General features: G+C 56.4%; 1 protein-coding gene across 1 annotated transcript in view; it reads left to right on the forward strand.

Annotated features, from left to right (window-relative positions):
• The first annotated feature begins 287 nt into the window (after positions 1-287).
• Positions 288-13,990, forward strand: part of LOC132008526 (PR domain-containing protein 11-like) — a 76,989-nt gene continuing 63,286 nt past the window's right edge. Inside the window, exon 1 of the mRNA XM_059387170.1 lies at positions 288-351. The gene's annotated coding sequence lies outside the window, so the exon portion shown is untranslated. The remainder of the gene's footprint in view (positions 352-13,990) is intronic.

Genomic DNA, 13,990 nt, shown 5'->3' on the forward strand with positions numbered 1-13,990 from the left:
GGGAGTTTTCTCCGGGGCCGGGTTGGGACGCGGCTGGTGAGTCCCGGCTCCGGCCCCTGAATTGGGGGGTCCGCGTCTGCCCCAAACGCCGCTTTCTTCCGTTTTCCATGTCATTTCCTGTACTAATAAGATGGTGGTCAAAGCAGGGGAGGAGAGCAGCAGCGAGTCGCCGCCGCCGCCGCCGCGCCGAGGCTGGCGCTGAAACTTTGCCTCGCCGGGGACCAGCGCGCCCGCAGCGCGGCCGCTCCCGCCGCGGGGGCCGCCAGCCGGGGCCGCGCCGCCTCCGCCGAGCCGCCCGCCGGGCCGCCCGCGTCGCCCGGGCCCCGCGGCTGCCGCAGCATTCCCGGGAAGGTGAGTCAGCCCCGGTAGCCAATGTGGCCATTGAAAATGGCTTCGGAAAGCGCTCGGCAGTTTGCCAGCGAGCGCGGGGGCCGCGGGTGCAGGGGCTGCGAGCGGCTGCGGGGGGCGCGGGCAGCCGGGGGCCGGCGCGGGCGGAGCGGGGGGCCCGGGGCGGCGCGGGCACGGGCTTGGGGGGGCGGTTCGTCCCGGCCCCGAGGTGGGTTAACCCTCGGCAGGTAGCTGCCGCCGCTGCCGCCGCCGCCGCCGCTGCGGGATTCGGGGGCCGCCCCTCCGCCTCCTTCCTCCCCGCTCGCTCCTCGCTCGCTCGCCTTGTTACAATGTAGCCTTTTCTCTGTGCCGACGTTCCGCCCGCTGACGGACGTGGCCGCCGACCAATGGGAGCGGCGGCCCGGGCCGAGCGTTCGGAATGAGAACGCGGTGACAGGGGCGGGGCGGAGCGCGGAATGCTGGAGGGCTCTCTGCGGCCGCTGGCCTAGTTCTGGGGGCACTTTCGGCTCGCTGCCTGGGGCTGATGTCGGGGGCTCGGGCCCTTCAGGAGGCGGTGGGGCCTCTTCCAACGCCGCCCGCGGCGACTTCCCGCCGGAGGTGGCCGAGCCAGGGGCCGTTTCTTTAATATATTTTAAGTCTTAGTTGCCGTGTAGACTCTTCGGGAAATCTCTCTGGAGCGTAGCCTCCATCTCCCACTCGCAATCCCCAAGGTGCTCTCTTCTGCAGGAACTGCAGAAACTTGGCGGCCAGTGACCTTTCTCCGGTCAAGGCCAGCAGGCCCTAAGCAAGTCGCCGCAAAGAGCATACACATTGAGCGTTGGGCGATGCTGGTTGAAAAGTTGCTTCTGTCTTGAACTGGGTTGGGCGGGAGGGAGGGGTTTGACCCCTGGGATGGGCTGGGACTTAGGAGAGAATAATGTTCAATCTTTCTTCGTAGATGTTGGCTTCATGTGGGGAAAGGCTGTGGTATATAATTTAGAGTGGCTGAGAGGAAACACACCCAGTTCTTTGTGCGCAGGGACAGGAGGCAATAATGAGAGATTGCTCTTGATGCCTGGAAACCCTATAAACTTAGGGGGGTTTGTCTGGGCTGGGGCAAAAGAATTTTCCGTGGTGCCATATGCCAGTGGCACCCAAGCTGGCCTTTGTCCACAGTACCCTTGAGAGGAAGGGAGCTGTTAGGGAGGTGGGGTCCTGGGTCTGAGTCTCTAACAGGCTGTGGTGTCCTTACCTGTGGGGTGGGGGCATGGTCTTCACCCACCAGCTCTCTGAGAGGTGGGCAGAGTTCTGTGTGGCCAAATGTCTGAGAACCTGCTGGGAAGAGTCCCATATGATTGCTTGAGTTTAAGGAAAGTGGTTCTCTGTTGGGAGTCCTTCCCCCACCACTGTGTTATAACTGTATGACTTTGGATTTGGCACGGTTACCTTTGATCTCTCTGAACCTTGCTTCTCCATCCTGAAAATGGAGCCAACAGAACCTGTGTGGCAAGGCAGTTGTGAGATTAAAGGTGATAGAGATAAAATGCCTAGTCTGTGCTCCACACATGATTCAAGAAGTGTTTTCTCTATCTGGGATTATTGTGGAACCTACTATCCTGGGACCATCAGAATTGCCCAGCCCAAGACCATCCGATTCCAGACAGGGCCTCCAAGGAGCAGCTGGGGCACGGGCTAGTTCTCTTTCCTAATGACATTCTCAAAGACAAGGGGTTCCCCCTCCCTTGTCCCAAGAGCCCCGATCAGCCATCACAACCATCACTTCTGTCCAGCATTGACATGAGTTAGAGTTCTGTCCTCCAGACCCCTTGGATTGATGTGTTTCATAAATTTGTTTTCTTTGGTGTCAGTAAGACTTCTGTCATTTGAATCTTTCCTCTCGGAGTCTTGGATGTGGAGATGGGGTTTCCCTGGTTCTAGGTCACTGGCAAGTGTGAAGGAAGTAAAGACCATCGGACTAGGAGTCAGGAGTCACACGTTTATTCAGCTGCCTCGTTGGCCCATCCCCTTGGCTCTATCATAGTCATGACCGACGCACAGCATCCAAGGCCGTCCCTTGCCTCCTGTCCATCCTCAGGAAATATTCTGAGCCTCCGAACTGTCTACCTGCAGCTTCCCCTCCTTGCCAGTCTCCACCTCACAATCAGAGTGATCCATTCCGAAAAAGCTCACATCAGGCCTCCTGTTTCTTGCTTAAAACTCAGAAGAGTCTTCTCAGCTTTTGGGATAAAGAACCAAATCACCCCCATGACCTAAAAGCTCTGGAGTGATCTGTCCCCTGCCCCTTCCTCAGCCTCACCTCACACCCTCCCCCGAGATCTCCCTGCGCTCCAAGTTTAGTTCTCTCCTGCATGTGACCCGCCCTTCTTCTGGAATACTGGACCGCTTATGATCTAATGAATGAGTTGAGACTGGTAAGGGCAAGGTGGAGCAGGAGAGTGTCTGGGTAGTTCTTGATACTAACCCCTAAACATTTCCAGTTCACCCAGGCACAGGGAAGGATTGAATCTGGGGACCCTTGTGCTTGGGTGGGGCCGTGTGGCTGGTGGGTGAGTTGTGAGCTTCAGTGACACAAATCAGGTTGGGCCAAAGCATCTAGTGGCCAGTGCACAAGCCTCCAGAGTGTTCTTTCCCTGTGACATGGCAGGTAGCGGCAGGTGGGACAGCGGCTGCCTTTGCTAGTCTGTGTCCCTGGGTGGCTGTGTGGCACAGATCCCCTTGACAATGTCCCACGATGGATATGCAGCTTGAATGATAACTAAACCTTTGTTGTTTGCAACCACTGAGATTTGGGGGTTGTTTGTTACTACAGCATAACCTAGCCTGAACTGACCGATACAAGGACTAGAGGAACATTCCAGGCTGAGACAAGTACATACACACTTGTCTCGGGACTCAGGAAGGCTCACCATTAGCAGCCAGGGTGACCCTTTGGACAAACAAATGTGAGTCTATCAACCCCTGCCTGGAAAACTTTCAGGGACTCCCAATGCTGTTAGGAGAAAGCTAGAAATCATTTAGCTGCCTTCCAGACCCTGTGGGGACACCGTTTTGCATCCCTCCATTCGCTATGTTCCCCCTGACATGGCGCATTGTCCCGTCAGCCCTGACCATGCACCGCATTCCCCCTGCTTAGGCTTCTTCATCCATCTTTCAGCTTCCACTTCACCTCTTCAGGGAAGCCCTCCCTGATTAGATGGAGCCCTCCATGACAGCCTCTCATGACCCCATGTACCTCTCCTTTGCAGCACTCATCTCTGTAGCAATTTTATAGTTGTGGGTGTGATTACTGATTCTGGTCTCCGCCTTTCATCAGACTGGGAGCTCTGCGGGGGCAGTGCCTGGGTTTGCTGCTCTATTTCCAGGGTCTGCACACAAAGGCTGCTTCTGAAGATTCCCTGAGCATTGACTGCAGGTTCACTGGGTGCCGGGGGCGAGAGACAGGGTAAATGAACCCTGTTTCCTGGGTGTCAGGGCAGGTGGGTCCCGCTGGAAGGAGGCATCAGGTGTGGTGGACAAACTGGTCTGTAGGGTATAGGTACCAAGCTCCCCACACTTACAGGAGGCCGCGCCCCATAAGGACCACGTTTCTGGGAGGTCTGAGAGGACACCCGGGAGGGCAAGAGTGTGGGATTTAACAAACCCTGAGGCTTCTGCTGATCTAGAGAGTATATGATAAGGTGATGGGGCCACAGGGTAGGAGATCCAGGGGTGATGAAAATAATGATGGCAAAGGAGTGAATGTTTATTGAGGGCTCTTGAGGGTCCTAGGCATGTCTCTATGTAGAAAGCCACTCCACAAGGTATGTGTTATTATTGCCATTTCACAAATGGGTAAACTGAGGGCCCAGAAGATGGTGTAAAAGATCCAGGGTTACACAGGGATATGGCCACTATTGGAACCCTGGTATTCTGATGCCACCTCCTTGAGGATGCCCTCTTAGAATGAAGACAGAGAACCCCAGACCCACCGAGGAGATACCCCTTTGGAAATGTCACATGGGTTTATAAAACCCTTCTAGGGGGGTAAATTCCCAGGAGGTGACACCCACCTACCCTTAGGGTTTGTGCAAACTGGTTTCTGGCCCAGAGCTGCTTGGTGGTCTTGCTGCCAGGACTGGTCTGGAACCATCTGGTACATCTCCACCCCTGCTGGGGCCCGAGAATCCTTGGAGGCCCCACAGCCCCATGTTCTCAGAGTGGGGCCTGGAAGAGGCTTCCCCACAGCTGGCCCAGGGGCTGCGCCGGAAAAATAAGCCGTGCAGAAAGGGGGGAAACAAACAATGAAGAAAAAAGAAAAAAATGTGCTGTTATTTTTAAAAAGCCTGTTTCCTATTGCAGATTTGTATCTGTGTTGGAAAGCCCGGTGTTCGCGTGGTGCAGCCACACTCGTGGTGGTGTCCTTGGCCAGGGCTCTGTAAAAGGGGAGGCCTGGGGCTGCCTCTAGTTCTTCCTTTCTTCATCAGGTGATCAGGGCCCATGGGCCATCCCTGGGCCAGGTACTGTGCTAGGCTTGGGGGTGCAAGGGGAACCCAGTCTCTGCTCCTGTAGAACTTACGGACCAGCGTGGGAGGTGAGCAATTAACCAGGCAGTTAAAGATTCTAGTACAAGGATGTAAGGCAGATGGTCTCCGACTCTAGGTCAAGGGAAGCTTCCTGGAGGAGGAGGTGGCCTTCGAGCTGGGTTTCGAAGGATTGAGGAGATAGTAGAGAGGGGCGAGGCATTCTTATGTGGGGTATGGCTTGTGCAAAGGCCTAGACACACAGAAGGGCTTGGAGAAACTCAAGTAGTTCAGTTTCCCTCCCTATAAGTGGAGACTATAGGATCAGTCCAGGGCCACATTCTTTGGACAAAATTTTTTTCCTCCCTGTCCTCATGACTAGATTTAAGAGGAACACATATTGTGCCCCCTGAGGTCCCTTCTATATCCATTTATGGATGGGAAGCTCAAGCAAGTTCAGAGAGGTTAAGTGACTAGCTCCAGATCACCCAGCTATAATCTAATCTTTCCAGTCACCCGAGAAACCCACATTTATAAATGTAGCCTCAGGGGTGGCCTACCTGTGGTAGTTAACGATTCCCAGCAGGTCTCCTGGGTGCTTTAAATGTGGGATTTGATTTATAAGCCCTTGGTTTACACAGCTGGTTACAGGCCCTTCTCCCCACCTGGGAACCTCATGGGTGAGAACTTGCAGGCACATTTGGACAGACCAAGAGTCTCCAATGAAATGACATGGGCTGAAGGAGGCGGGGAGAGGGGAGGGGGCAGACAGCTGCTGACTGTCCTGCTCCCTAGCATCAGCCTCAGATCCCTGGTGAGTGCTAAGGGGCAGGGACCCTTTATGCAAAGCCACACCTGGGCCTCCAGCCTTCAGTGCCTTCTAGAACTTTCCCTTCCACCACTCTCTCTAACCCCCCCAACCCGACCTGTAAGGCCAACGGGGACTCCTCCCAACTCATCTTTTTCCAGATCCCCTGTCAATGGCCCGTGAGGCCCATGGGCTGGCTCTCATGAACCCCATTTTAGAGCTGAGAAGATGGGGGATCCCAGAGAGAAAGTGGCATGCCAGAGGTTGTACTGTTTAGGGAGTGACCAAGCTAAATCCCAAATCTAGGACCCCTTCCTCTGCACCCACTGTCCTCCTGCAATCATCAGAGTAAGATGGGGGAATTCTGAGAGCTTTTGGCCCAGGCTCTGTGCCCTGCTTTCCAGAAGGAGTGGCTGTGTGTGGGGGGGTACTGCTTGACTCTGCTGTGACAGCAGCTCACCCCATCCTAAGGGGACAGAGGCAGCAGACCCGGGTCATGTGCATGAGGACCTGGGGGAAGGGGGAGGGGAGAGTGGCCAGCGGGCCTTCTCTGGCTCATGGCGGGGCTGGGGGCCAGAGTGGGACCAGCAGACAAGGCGAGCAACTTGACCTGGGCACCGAGCTGGGCTGGGTATGGACGTCACCAAGCAAGTAAATATGGAACCACCCCCACAGTGTCAGCTTTCCCAGAGTGGCTTCTCCCACTATCTCCCACTTTCCCAGAGGGAAAGGGGTGAGGGCCGGGAAGGGATCCTGCTGCCCGATGCTCGGGGGATGGAGATGGCCGGCTTGGGAGGCTCTGGGCTGGCCGACGGGCCTGGGGAACAGCCCACCGGACCCTCAGCCCCAGCAGGGAGTGAGCCTTTCGTGGGGGCGGCTGACTGGGAGCCAGCCCGGGTGGACTCAGCATTGTCATGGCCCAAGGTACAGGGAGGTGGGCTCTGGAGGGTGGGTGGAGGTGGGGGGGGCGCTTTTGCAAGCCGGGGGCCTGTCCCTGATCTTTTAGCCTAGCCCTTCCGTGCCCCAACCCAAACAGGGCGGCCTTTTCCCAGGGTGGTGTAAGATACCTCTTTAGACAGCTGTACCGCAGAGGAAAAGCTGGACCATCCAGAGGGCTGGTATTTAGAGAGGAGGTGAAGAGGTCAGAGGCTCAAGGTGTCCTGGGGCCAGGGGCGGGGCACTTAGACCGGGGTAGGGAGGGCCAGGGGGGGTGAAATCTGCAAAGGAAATCAGCAAACTTAGCAGCCAGGGAAGAATTTACCTCCCCCCTGCCCCCCCAAATAAGACTTTGGGTCTTGGGTGGAGGAAAAACAGAAAGGGAGGACACAAGGCCAAGTTTTGGGCTGGGTGAGCCAGGCCTTTAGAAACATCAGTAATAGCCAAACTTGAATGAAGCTTATGAGTGTGGATGGGTCCCAGCACATTGCCCCATCCCGCTGGTGTCATTAGCCTTCATTTACAGAGGAGAAAGTGAGGCCCAGAGAATTGAAATGACTTACCCAAGGCCACACAGCTATGAAAGGCAGAGCTAGGACCTGAACCCATGTCTCTCTGATTCCTGAGTCTGAGCTCTCCTCCACTGCGTGGGAACTGTGGTTGGAGGGTATGCTGGGAGGGAAGGTAGGAGGGGCATCTGGGGGACTTGTAGGCTCCAAGCACCTGATGCCAGGTGGTCCCGAGAAAGTACAGCGTGGGCCAGCTGTGGCATCTGTGTGCTCACCTGAGAAAAGGGTAGGGTGGCCCAGCACAGGTGCTGCCCATGTTACTGGGTTGTTGGGACCTTCCCATCCCATATTTGGGTCAACAGATGTTCATGGAGTGCCCCTCTTGGGCTCTGGAGGGCCAAACATAAACACGTGATTTGATGGGTCCTGTACCCAGAAAAGGGTGGTCTGCAGACCCCCGCCCACCTGTAAGCGGGGTGTTACTGATCTGCATGGGAGATAGTTACAACATTGAAAGTAAGTGTCAAAAAACTCCTATTGCAACTTGACCATTGCTGCCTCATTTTTTTAAAAATTGTAATTTACAAAAGCATCAGTTGGCAACAGATTGGAAAACTCTCCCCAAATAGTGTGAGCAGCTCTGGCCCAGATCCTAACTGTGATTGAAGGTAGAAAGTGTCCTACTTGCTCGTGGATGTGATGGGGAGGGGAGCAAGTCATTCTGCCACCAGCGATGGGAGAGGGAGAGCCTGTTACGCTTCCCGGAGGAAGAGGCAGGGAGCTGGACCTAGAAGGACGAGTGGAAGTCCGCCAGGTGGAGGAAGAGGGCAGGACATTTTAGGCACCGGGAACAGTATGTGCAAAGGCAGACAACATGAGGATAGGGCAGTTCAGGAAAGGGCGAGTGGTCTGGGGTGTTTGGAGAACAAGTAGAGGAGATGGCCCTGGAGAGGGAGGCTAGGGCCAGACTTTGAGGGCCTTGAATGCCAGGCTGAGGCTGGACTTAACAAAACTGAGTTTAGGGTGTTCTGGAGGTGGGAGATAGAGTCAGAGCTGAGGATGTGCTTTAAGTGACTGCAGAGGCCATCCAGGTGGTGTTTTCCTTTCTGTCTTCTGCCTTCCGGAAGGCTGTTTCTTGGTGCCGGTGCGATAAGTTGCTGGAGAGCGGGCCTATCCTTGTTCCTTCGGAGACAGCCAGCCCTAAGGTTCTGCTGATGCCCGGCGGCCCCCGAGTCAGTCCTGGCTGGACAGGGGGGCAGTTCTCGGCCATGTGAGCAGCGGGCCTTCCCAGGCTGTCGTCCTGGTCAGTGCGTTGACCTGTGGTGTGGTTGGCTGGCCATGGCAGAGTTCTTTTATTCCCTGCCTGATGCTACCAGTGCTGTGAGCTGTCAAAGGGGGTGTGCCAGCTGCCCTGAGGAGTCCAGAGCCATGCCAGGGAGTGTGGGCAGGAGGCGGGAAGGCTGAGCTCTGAGGCTGAGGTGGGGGCTTGGCCAGGCCTGGGGCCTGGTATGTGCTGGTGTGGGGTCTGAATAGGAGGTGATCCGTGGACAGCCGCCTGAAGTGGCCTCCGGCTCGAACTGTCTGTCGGGTCAGGGTCAGGGCTAAAGCCTGCATTTGTGGCCAGAGGAGTGAACGCGTGGTCAAGGGGGACAGTTCACATCTCGTCCCGGGCCAGCTCAGGTGAGCAGATGGGGAGCTGCTGCCATGGTGCAGTCTGGGGAGGAGAGGAGCCCACCCTTCCCATCTGGGGCTGCTGGGAACAGCCCCTGGTGTGTCTGGGCCTGCCTGTGGCCACAGGTCTCCAAAGAAGGACGGCCTGCACAGCCCCACCTACACCCTTCTCCTCGGGCGGGGGCCCCTGTTCCCAGTGGCCTGGCCTCCCGTTCCCTCCCCGCGGCTCCCCATCAGCTGGGCCCCACACAGCAGGCGGGACTGTCTGGCTGCCCTTCGGTGGGGAGTCCAGCTGCCCAGGATCCTGCGGGATGGGCTGGGAGGCATTTGCAGCCCGTCTGGCTGCCGGCTTCAGGACCAGGAGTCACTGAGGGGCTCGGGTTTTGATGGTGGCCTGGCTTGTGCTTGGAGGCACAAGGCTTGTGTCCTCGGACCTCCCTGGCTTTCTGCCTTGGGCTGGCCCCACGCTGGACTCAGTCATAGCCCATGGGTCTCCCCGAGGTGGGGTGAGGGCGCCCCAGACCCGCTAAGCCTCCTAGCTCAGACTTCGTGCTGCTGCCTGCCTTTCCCAGAGCTGGTGCATTCCCTGTGAGCAGCAGGCAGGACCTCCTTGCTTCTCAGGGGCCCCTCTCCCTGCACAGGACACCTCGAGCCTGTTCTGTGTGGCCTGGTGCCACTTGTATCCCAGTTCGGATCCTCTGGGGCTGTGCCCAGGACCCAGGGGCAGGTCCGGCTCTTGAGCTCCCTGCTGCCTGTCGTGGGCTTCTCTGGACCGAGCATGGCTCTTCCTCTTCCTGATTCCCCTGTGTGGATCTGTCGCTTGCCTCTGCCCCAGTTCCTGGCTACCTGTGAGGCAAGGACTCTCTGGCCTGGCTCCCAGGGTCCCCGCCCCCAGTTTCAGGTAGAAACTGTACTCTTCCTTGGCACCTGCCAGTGGCTCCCTGCCCTCCCTGAACACCCTGGCCCTCGGCCCAGGACAGTGGCCAAGAAAGGCTCCACTGCTCTTTCAGACTCACTCCTGTCTCCTCTGGAGAATCCCTCTGCCTGCTGCTTCCTGGTCCCCGCCTGGGGCCACAAATGGACCCCTTTCCAGCTGCCCCAGGCCCCCGGACCTGCAGCAGGTCTAACTGCTTTTGGAGCTCAGTTGTGGCCCCCTCCTTTTCTCAGTGCCTTGTCCGTGGTGCGGATGGGGGCCTCACATTTTGTGGGAGTCCACAGAGAGGCTCTGTGGATGACATCGTGTGTGGTCTAACGTGGCAGACTTGGGAGTTAGATACTGTCTGCCCATTTTGGCATTGGAAAGGTTGAGGCACCCAGGGTTCAGTGACTTTGTCAAGGTCTTATGAGAAGTCAGGGGCAGGTGCTGGGACTCCAACCCGTATCTCTTGGCTCTTTTCTTGACCCCATTGCTGTCTTGCCAGGTAAGGTAAGGGCTCATCAACCTTTGCTTATTGGATTCTCATGGGCCAGGGCTATGGCTGGGGCTGGGGCTGACCTTGTTGGGGACTGGGGCTCACCGTGTGGCCACGGTCACAGCTGGGACTCAGTGTCACTGGAGCAATCAACCTTGGGAGCATTTCTTCTGCTTCTTCCTTCCTGAACTCTTGTCCCCACTATGAGGTCCTCCCAGAGACACAACCCTGACCCTTGGAGCCTGAGGCTAATAAAGTATCCCACACAGCAGCTGGGCCTGCTGACCAGGGGCTGGGGGCCTGCTGGAACTGAAGGGCTGGCGCTAGGAGTCACTGGGGGGAAGGGGAGAGGGAGAAACTGGCCTGTGCGTCCTTGCCCAAGTCACTGTGAGGGCCCGCAGCCTTCCCTGCTCCAGGTCAGAATGCTAAGCGCTTCCTTAAAGCCACTCTTGATGCAGGGAGAATGTGGCCGTTGCTCCTACTCGCCTGATAAGCCTCTGAGGCTCAGAAGGGCCAGTGAACCCACCTGGCCCCTGTGTTCTTCAAATTCTTTTGAATTCCTCCGCCCCAGTGCAGATGCTTGCATACCTCCAGGGACCCGTAGCTCACTCATTCCAAGGCAGCCCACTGTGTCTTTTTTATGGTGTTTTACTAAGGTTTTAATTATGTAAGAAATATACAAATACATTTTTGTTGTACTAAAATCAAATATTATTTAAAAAGCTAAATATCGTCTTCCTTCATTACAATATTCCGGCCTCCTCTGCAGGGTTAATTGTCACTGTTATTACTTTGGTGTATGTCCTTCTAGATATTTCTCTATACATCCACTCACAGAACCTACAGGGAGATATGCCATGCCAGCACGCATGTGTGTGTGTGTGTGTGTTTAAACAAATGGTTACAGATCATGCTGTAAATGCTTTTCTCACTTAACATTGGAGCTAGGAATTGTAGTCATGGTTTTACATAGCAAGCTGTCATAATTCTCTTTCTTTCTTTCTTTCTCTCTCTTTCCTTCTCTCTCTCTGTTCTCTCCAGAGTAGCTACTGCTGGGAATGCGAGCCTGTGGCATTTTAAAAAAATGGTTGCACGATATTTAAAAGCCGTCCATGGAGACTTCTCTGCATGGAACCAAATGTCTCCCTGTAGGGCCCCAACTATTCCTGGGTCTCTTCTTTAGAAGCAAAGAGAAAGGCCGCTCCCCTGTCCCCAGGCAGTCCCCAGACGGCTGGAAATAGTAGCCACAGCCCCTGGAGACTTTTCTCCTTCACACCTGGGTGCTTCTACCCTCACTCAAAGGGCATGTTCTGGAGTGACCCCTCTCTTGAGGGCCTGTCGTGGTAAGTGGACTCTGGGGTCACTTGACCAGGTTGTTCAAGTCCAGGTTGTTTCTGGGAAATCTCCTTAACCTCGACCTCTGTGTGCCTCAGTTTCAGCCTCTGTAAAATGGAGAGGACAATAGTGTCTCTGTCACAGAGCCGCCGTGAGGACGGAGGAAGGGAACACACGTGCAGCGTGAAGAATGCTGTGCCAGGCACTTCGTCAAATCCCAGTAATACTCTGTCCTGGGGTCTCTGGTCTGTGTTAGCTGCAGCCCCCTCCGCCCGCCCCCACTCTGCAGGCAGGGGCCCTGGGTCTCCTGTGGGCAGCCTGGGATGGCTGTGGCCCCAGCAACGGTTTCATCCCACTGTCCGCTCCCTGATTTCCCAGAGGAGGGGCCTGCCTGGGAATGAGGCGGGTGATTGGAATCCTTCCTGGCTCGCCCAGCAGGTTCTGGACTAGGACCTACAGGGAGGGAAGGAGGTCAGCCTGACCCTTCGCTTGGCGGCGGCGGCCGGGAGCCTGGGTAACGTAACCCCACACCTCGGGCAGATTTACCAGCTCTCAATGGAGCCCGTTGTGGCCGGGGATTTGATCTCCCTCGGCCCGCAGGGTGGGCAGGAGAAGAAAGCAGCTTGGGGCCAGCCTCTCCCTGGAGAGGCCTGGGGCCCCTCTGGGCCACACTGGCCCTGGTTTGGGTTTGCCTTTCTGCTCGGGAGGCGAGTCTCTGCCCGTGATGGTATGTTTAGTGCTGGACAGGATGGTCTTTTGCTCTTTCCTCCCCTCCTTCCCACCCTGCAGGTTCTAAACCACTTCTCATGCCACCGTCCCGCCAGCTCGCTCATCACAGCCACCCTGTGAAACGGGCAGCCTGGCTGAGGCCCTTTCACAGATGCACACACTGAGGCTCAGAGCCGCGGAGTGACTGTCCCAGAGCCCCACAGTGGGGCGCCAGTGGTGTTGAGACTATACCCAGGCTCTCTGGCTTCGTGTCCAGCTCTTTGTCATGAGGCCACCGAACGCGAGGGTGTTGGCGGAAGGTGACCCACCGATCGGCGGCCTGTGTGGTCGGTGAGCTCAGAGGGCTGGGATTATTTCCCGAGAAAGGAGAAGCACCGTAGCTGGCCCAGGGCCTTGCTCTTCCCTAGCTCTGGCCACAAACCCTCTTGGTGGCCCGAGGTAAGTGGGGGACAGAATGTGGCAGACAGAAGACTGCAGTGACCCTCGGGACTCGGGGTGCTCCTCCCAGGGAAGCAGGAGCTCAGCCATCCTTGGGCCCTTTTTAAGACTGGAGAGAGCAAGGCTCAGAGAGGGCAGGGGCTGCTGTGAGCCAGCAGTTGGCAGAGGGGAAGCTCAGACCCCCACTTCCTGATTCCAGATATAGAACCCTTACCAGTCACACCATTGAGTCACACCAAAGACCTTGAGCTGGCCCAGCTCTGAGTTACGAGCATGGCTGTTGGGGTCAAGGGAATGTGGTCTTGGGTCCTGGGTCAATAATAACTTCATATTAATTGAACATTTACTATGTGTCTGGTGCTATTCCAAGTCTTGACCCATAAGATTTCACTTAATCTTCAGAATAAACTCATGAAGTGGATACCATTATTATCCTCCATTTACAGCTGAGGAAACTGAGGCACAGACAGGCTAAGTGACTCCCCAGAGTCCTAATGGGGATGACACTGACACTGGTATTTGAATCCCAGCGGTGTGACCCCCAAGGTTGTGTGTGAACCATTCCAGTGCTTCTTAGGACCAGGAGGATCCTCCCCACACCCAGGACAAATCATACCTGTCTTCCTGGCAGTGCCTGACCCACGGGCCGGTGCTCAGTATACACATGTTGAGTGAATAAGCAACCGCGTCTTTCTGGATGGCAGTGAAGTGAAATCAAAGGTGGCTTTTCCCAGCATTGCTGGGAAGGGGCCACTTAGTTTTGATAATGCAAAGTACTGACGAGCTCAGGGCTTGGGCCATGGCAAGCTCGGGTCCCACTGGGGACACATGGGGTTCCGCTGCCACTGAGCTGCTCAGAACCCTGTCCCATGAGTGAGTAGTGCTGCTCTGAGCTACCGCACTGGCGGTCGGCTGCCTGCCCCAGGGGGCAGAGGTGAGTTTTTTTCTGCATGGGTGGCTGTGGGATGTTCCCATGGCTGGCCTCGGGCCTCCTCTGGGCCCAGCTAGGGGCCAGAGGACTGAGGGTGAGCACTGTGACTGTGACCGTGAGGGACACTTGCATTCCTATTGAGCACTCGCGGCCTGTGGGAAAACAAACGTGTTTTCTTGTCAATTTCCCAAGTCCGTTTCTCATCCAGGCTCAGGAGGTGAGGGAATTTGCAGGTTCCCACAGGCCTAGAGTGGGATTCCGGTCTGCTCCCAACAACGACCTTCTAAGGAGCCCCACTCCAAGTGCTCACGTGTGTCCTGTGGGTTCCAAAAGTGCGGTGGGTATTAGACATAACCAGATCACGGGGCCCCGGG

The sequence above is a fragment of the Mustela nigripes genome, unplaced genomic scaffold (assembly GCF_022355385.1).
Source record: "Mustela nigripes isolate SB6536 unplaced genomic scaffold, MUSNIG.SB6536 HiC_scaffold_148, whole genome shotgun sequence".
In the NCBI taxonomy this organism is placed as follows: Eukaryota; Metazoa; Chordata; class Mammalia; order Carnivora; family Mustelidae; genus Mustela; species Mustela nigripes.